The sequence below is a fragment of the Nomia melanderi genome, chromosome 7 (genome assembly GCF_051020985.1).
Source record: "Nomia melanderi isolate GNS246 chromosome 7, iyNomMela1, whole genome shotgun sequence".
NCBI lineage: Eukaryota > Metazoa > Arthropoda > Insecta > Hymenoptera > Halictidae > Nomia > Nomia melanderi.
The window spans coordinates 13082681-13089648 of NC_135005.1; the positions used below are offsets into that span (position 1 = coordinate 13082681).

Here is a 6968-nt window from a genome sequence, read left to right on the forward strand (position 1 = left end):
CTTATCGTGTTTCTCAAACTTCATAGTTCCGTAACCCACTTTCCTCCAGTTTGTTGCGAGTACAAAATCTATTAATCTTCTTTCTTCGTTTCATGTTCGGCAACCTTGTTCTACCTTAACGAGGAATTTTATGCCCGACAGCTATAAAATGTTCGCGGCGAACGAATGCAAATCAGGTGCGTCGGGAGAGATTTTTCTGATTCCTCCTCGCTTAAACTCGGCAGCGGTTTACTGTCCTTTCGTAAATGGACGGCAGACGATAAGGAAGCGATTCGAAATAGTTTGACTTACTAACGGAGCGCATCGCTCGCGCAGAATACGTCTGATACATTAGAGATCTGGGCACCGAACTATATAAAAGCAGTTACTGCGGCGCCGCATCTTCCATTAACGATCCGTCGTAACCGGTTCCATCCGGATTAAGGGAAGATGCAGATATTAAATGACTTCTTCGTCGAAACTGTACAGGTTCCCGCGTTCGGCGGCGCTGATGGGAGGTCGGCCAATCAGCTTTTTCGACGTCCACCTAATCAATGAAGTGGAACGAGAACAGGGAATTTGATGGGTCCAGGTTATAGCCCTTATTCCGTTTAACGTCCGACGGCTGTTTCGGAATTCCTACCGGTCCCTAGCATTTCCCTGGGAAAGTGTTCCCGAGACAATGGCCTGGATCCACTGTTCCCCGGGAATGGAAGACCGCGGATCGAATTCGGAACACGTATTCGTCAGACTTCCGAGTAACATTTCGATGTGGAAACAAAATATTAAATTGTTCCGATAGTTTGTTTCGTTTTACTACACAATGGATACACAATATTTTATGTCTCGCGCTACGTTATTGAATTGTGTACTATCCACTGTGATTTATTGTTTTCCTCCATTCTTGCATTCCAAACTTTTGTCAGACTAAAGGATCGAGACAAAATGCTAAAGGAACCTAATACGTTTCGAACAATCGAACATAAAAACAATGGTTGCCGTTTCAATGGGAATACACGGTAGAAGCTAGTCGAGAGATTAGTTCAAAGACAGAGTTAAAGCGATGATGATTGGATTGATCAACGGCGGTTCGTGTGCAAAAGGGTGCGTTGCGCGTCGATATCTGAACCGAGAGTGCGCCAGGCAACGTGTACCGCGTTTGCGATACTTCCAGCCTGTATCCGCCCTGACGAACAATCGTAAATCCGCCCGAACGCGGCCGGAATGCGCAAGGAACCGTACGTGTCCCGGAAACGCTGAAATCTTCGAGACGCACAGCACCGGCAGATCCAGAGACGTATTCGGAATGCGCGTTTCGATGGATCTCCGACGATATCATCTGATTTACCTCATCAGAATGTTGATTAGCGTTGGCTGATGCTGATATTGTCACAATTATACTACGTTATCCGCGAGTCGAGCTAATGGCACTTGATTACTCGTGGATTACTTCAACTGCATTGACCTGAAGCAAATTGATTCCGTGAATAATACGTCACTGATATCGGCATATGTCAGAATCATCATTGTGTGCAATTTAGAGAGCTGGAATCCCTGATTTTAAGGTGTCGCTAATGACCTTAGTGTTTACAGCTGAAGAACTTATAAAACTCTAGCCCTTCAACCCTTAACCTCGTCAAATTTACTTGAATTCTAGAATATTTACTTCTGTTATATAAACGAGAAGCGTTTGTCATGACGAATGACAACGATTTTGCATTGGTAATCGAATAAAAGTCTAATACTCGACTTGAAGCTCGTTAGCAATACAAATGTAGACAATTTGCACGTTGAAGGGTTAAAGATTGAACAGCGTCTCTAGCTTTCGAAGGTCGAGGCACAGGGCTGGTTTTTACAGTGCTACATATTTCAGAATTCCAACGGATAGCCTTGGCCCAAGGCTCGTTCGATATTTAATTCGTTCTACGTGTTTCGCTCGAACGGATCCTACCGGAACCGGTGGTTGCAGCGAGCAACGGGCAACGGAAGAACGGCGGAGCTCGTCGATTGAGAAACAGTCGGTCGACCGACGATCGACAGATGATTACGAAAGCCCGGCTCTAAGGGAAAAAGGAACGAGACCGAAGTGTATCCGACAGGTTACCGAGTTTTCCATCGCGGCATTATGAATACTGGAACAAAAAACCCCGGAGAAGAAGAGGAGAATCGGACCCGGGTAAATGCAGCGTGAACTTCTTAAGGCGATTGTTAACGGTGAAACAGGGGAGCGTAAAAACGCGGGGGATGATGGAAGAAGATTAATGACGAGTGGGCCGAGGAACGAATTCGCGATAAGCGCGATTTGATTTGCTAATGGAGATACCACGAGTCCCGAGCAATATCTTTCTAAGCGTTTTCGTTGCACTGTTCCCGCGATGCCGGGGAAAATGTAACTTTAATAACATTGTTCGTTCGTAGCCGAGGCGAGCCACGGTCCGCGATAAATAAAACAGGAGGGAGTCTTGTTCAAAGAGTTTCTCAACTCGGAAAACTTGCGTTCTCATTTTCAATGCGGGCTGATCAATAATTGATGGCCTTAGCATTAAATATTCAGAGAAACGTGCCAATATACGGACGAATGAATTGGATAATTGATACATCTCCTGTTCGAGTGACTTCATCGTATCATATTCGCATTATCAAACCAGAAGCAACGTCTGAGGTATCGATCATCTCTCCAGCACATGCATCGCGAGAAAGGAATCTAAGCAGAAGTTCATCGAAGAACAGCATTCTCTTCTTCCGCTCTAACTTTCACACGAGCAAAGAGTTTCGCCGCGGCGAAAACCTGTGTTCCGACGATTGCGTAGGGACCGATCAAAAATAGACGGCCTCAGCGTGAGATATTCACCGGGAAACACCGTTAACCGACCGAATGAACCGGCGTACGAGGGCGAAGGGGAGGAAGGATGCAGATTGCAGGCGGCGCACGTGCCGCAGATTCGTTGCATCTTGTTGAATAACAAAGAGTCGATGCGGTGTATGAGGTCGCGGCTGCCGTGCGCCGCGGCTCCGTTTGTTCGACGGTGCAACAAGTCGGGTTAACAGCTGTTTCTAGCCGCGTGCAGAGTCACAGGTACTCCCGATTTGGCCGACGTCCAACTTCGGTTTACGACGCCGTGGAACTAGCCCCATTGTGCCCGGTGAATGGCGGAAAATACTGGCGGGCCGGGATAAGAGGTATAACGCGAGAATAATCGCCGCTGTGAATCGCCGTCAAATGAGCCTGGACAGAGTAAAGTCTGTTTGAAAGCCGGGCTCCTCGGCGGCGGCGATTCACCGCGGACGTACGCGACATTAATAGTGCGTTTCGGGTCGAGAGGCTTCCGAGCGGCCTGAACCAGCGCCTTTGAAACTGTCCGCGACAATTCGAACCGACAGACAGAACTCCGTACTCCACTTTCGTTTCGACGAACGGGACGGCGCACGATTCCATTCTTCGCGAGCCACGGATCGAAGCAAAGTGGATATCCACGGGAGTTCGCCGTGGAAGCGAACGATCAACTCTGTAACGCAAATCCCCTGTCGTATCTTGATCCGGCGACTGCCAGCACACGCGATCGGATGTTCATCGGTCCTATAACGATCGGGCGGGATCAGATTGCAAAGGAACGCGCGATCGATGGATGGCCAGGAAGTCGGGATACGGAGTTGAATAACGCTCCGACTACCGTAGGAAAATCGTGTCCACCGCGAGTACGAATGCGAGGGCAGAAAACGCTGGAAAATTCGTTGAAGTCGAATCAAGGCGAATGTTCCGACTTGAAATACTTCATCGAGTTACATTAGAAGATGCTGTGGTCGGGTATAACCGTAATTGATCCTCTACTTGCTTCAAGCGCCCTACAAGCGTCGACAGTTCGAAATTTCGCCCTGAATTTCCTGTCAACGGAAGACGACTCGTTGAGACTCTCCAGATGAAACCTCCACGATCATCTTTTCGGACATTCCAATCTCGAGGAACCACGGAAAGTGGCGGAATTAATCCTCCCGACGACTTTCACTGTCGAATATTCGGCCCGCCGCGAGAGGCTCGGCGATTCCGCGGAACAGTACTCACCTCAGGGACGTAGGCAGAGCTTCGCAAGACGAAAAGCTAGGAGGCAGGGTCTGAGACATGCACCGCTCCTGGCCGCAAGGACCCGTTCAGGTCCTCGTTGCCTCTCGCGGTCCGACGGGTCCGTTCTCGCAGCTCGATTAGTCACTTGCCCGAAAACACCACCGGGCACGGGCGACTAGACGACACCGAGTACCGTGTTTACTGGCTGGGCTGTTCGGGGGTAGCACTTTATCCGGCACGGGTACACGTCGAGCGTCGATATCGCAGTGACCAGCCCGTTCTCGCGGCCCGCACGCTCGCTCATTGATCTCGCGACATCGGCCACGCGATTATCCGCACGAGGCTCGCCAAGACGAATCGCCGTGGAGAGCGGAGGAGCGACGCCGGTGCGAAGCGCTGACTGAACCACTGGCGAACCGCCGAGGGGTGGTCCGTATCGCGGAGGTCCCTCTACTCTCTCTCCCGCTCCGCTTCCTCTCCCCTCTCCAGGTCGCCACAACCCGACACGATGCTAACGTTTTACTCGTTTAACCCTTTTCCGCGGGTGTCACCTGTTCCTCACCATGTCTCGGATCTTCACGCCACCCTTTTCTCCATTTTCATTTGCACCCCGAGTCGCGTTATCTATCACGCCGCGTCTATTCCAAAGAATCTCTCCTTCTCTGCTGACTGCTCGCGAGGGTAGCTTTCCGTCTTTCACGCTCTATCTCGGCCAAGTTCCTCGTCTTACTCTGGCCACCCCCTTTCCTGTTGCTCCGCCACCCATCCCACTGAGTAGGCTTCTCTCGTTGCTCCCTGCAGCTCCTCGTTCTCCTCGCCGTTCCCGATCGGACGCCGTCCCTTCTCCGTGCACCTAGCTACGGCGCGATGTTGAAATAACGCCACGGCACATACGTTACACAAGGAAGCGCGGACCGTCGCAGGCGGCCCTGCGATCCTGCGCGCCACCGCCAGGTGCATGCACCGTGGCCCCTGCAGGTTTAAGCTGCCGCCACACCGACTGCTACATATTTGATGGGCGGAAATGCACGACCGTTCCGCGGGCTCGCGTTTCATCTGTGCAAATGATTCTCCTAGGCGCCGTATCACGGTTTCGTTCCCGAGGCCCGGACCTCAACGCTAGCACTCGCGTTCTGGGCTTAGCTACCGGGATGCTGGTCCCCGAATTTGCTCTGAAATGGAAATACACAGGCCAGTTCTAACAGTTCCAGGCGAACGCTGAATGTTGATATTATGCCCGTCCGGAGAATGGGGAAATTGAATTCGGAAGTACGATTTGGCGAGAGTTGGAATGGATTGTGATTTCTCTGTTTGGATGTAGGTATAGACATTGTTGTTTGTGGAAGAATATAAAGTACTTTAGTTTAACTAGCTTTGCGTGGTTACCACGGTGTTCGCTTTGGAAGAAGGATAAGAAATTAGTGACGAGAAGTGCTTGTGGAAAATGATTATTTGTGGCCGGGTATAAATGGATATAAGAATCGATATTTACTACCGAAAGCTAGCATCCATAAATGACATTATTTGTGGAACCATCTGACAGTAGCACACTTCCCTGCCCTATCATATTCATGACGTAGCAGAGCGTTGGCGTTGATGGATGCCTTGAGTTGGCATAAAACTTTGACGCCGCGTTCGAACATTTTGCTGGCTCGTAAAAAGCCAGACGTGGTCTGTTTACGTCTGTACCGGAATTTCGTAGACGTGATGCTGCTGCACGGTACACTGTCTAACAGTGATGTTTCTCGGAGAAGCAACTCTATTTCCTTACAACGTGTATTTCTGTGCAGATACTTTTGAACAATAGCTCGGTTGACGGCGAGACTATAACGATCGTTTGTTCGGCGATTGTCGAAAGGAGAAAAAAAGGTAACGTAATTTTCCGCATTAACAGCAGGTACATCGGCTAGAGGACGTTCCGCATTCGAATCGGAAATTCCTCTTGGTACATTCCTCGGAACGCACGACGCGACATTCATTGTTCGCACGATCCAACGATCAGTTTCAATAAATACAAAGAGTCCGGGGTGTTTGTGTGGTATCGGGCCAAATGTCACCGCAGACGGCCAATATACGCTCGATAAATGTCATCTGACTCGCGCAACGTTGCACGTTTCAACAGGACCTGCTTCCTTTTTGGAACTATATGGTTGGGACTTCGACGTGTAGGTTAACACGTGAACACAAGTATCAATGGTGCTTCTGTGATACACGGTCTCATATTAGTACGATAAATTGACCTCCGCATACCTTTGTTAAGTACAATGATTAGATTTTTCACCTGGCATTATTTGTATAGATGTAAATAAATGAAATATAAAAAAGAAATATTGACAATTTAATTAATACTTAATTACATTTATTGTATGAAATAGTAGAAGAGAATCGAAGCAGCAGTTTACCCTTTTTTTTAAATTTTAATTTCAACTTGTAATACGTCATTTCCGGTATTACATCGTTAGGAATGTCACGTGACTTGAACGTCATAACCATCGTTATAAAATTGAAACGGTATAGTTTCTAAACGCCAACAAGATTTTGTGTTCTATCTGTTAGAGTTGTTAAGAAATTTAAGTTCCTGCATAACAATTGGCTTCATGCTGTTTAATGTCATAGGTACACTTTATGAGATCTTCTTTTACATTCTTTATTAATACTATAAAGTTGAAACTAAGTCATGATTAACCTTTAACAACCTAGTAGTGTTGGACAGACAGATTTCTATATTACTTTACCTTTAGAAATAAAAAGGGTTTAGGTATTTTTTTCATATATTGTTTTGTCTAATACATCCTGTTTACTTTATTAACATTTTTTAAAAGAAAATTTGTTTTATTCTAACAGCTGTCTATTGATTAGTTATAGTAGAAAAACATACTAGGTCGTTAAGGGTTAAAGGTATGACAAGTCAATGAAATGCAACAAGAAA

At 47.6% G+C, this 6968-nt stretch overlaps 1 protein-coding gene across 1 annotated transcript in view; it reads right to left on the reverse strand.

Moving 5' to 3' along the window:
* LOC116430459 (dexamethasone-induced Ras-related protein 1) overlaps positions 1–4934 on the reverse strand; it is a 73105-nt gene extending 68171 nt beyond the window's left edge. The window contains exon 1 of the mRNA XM_031984633.2: positions 4040–4934. The gene's annotated coding sequence lies outside the window, so the exon portion shown is untranslated. The remainder of the gene's footprint in view (positions 1–4039) is intronic.
* Between the last annotated feature and the right edge of the window lie 2034 nt (positions 4935–6968).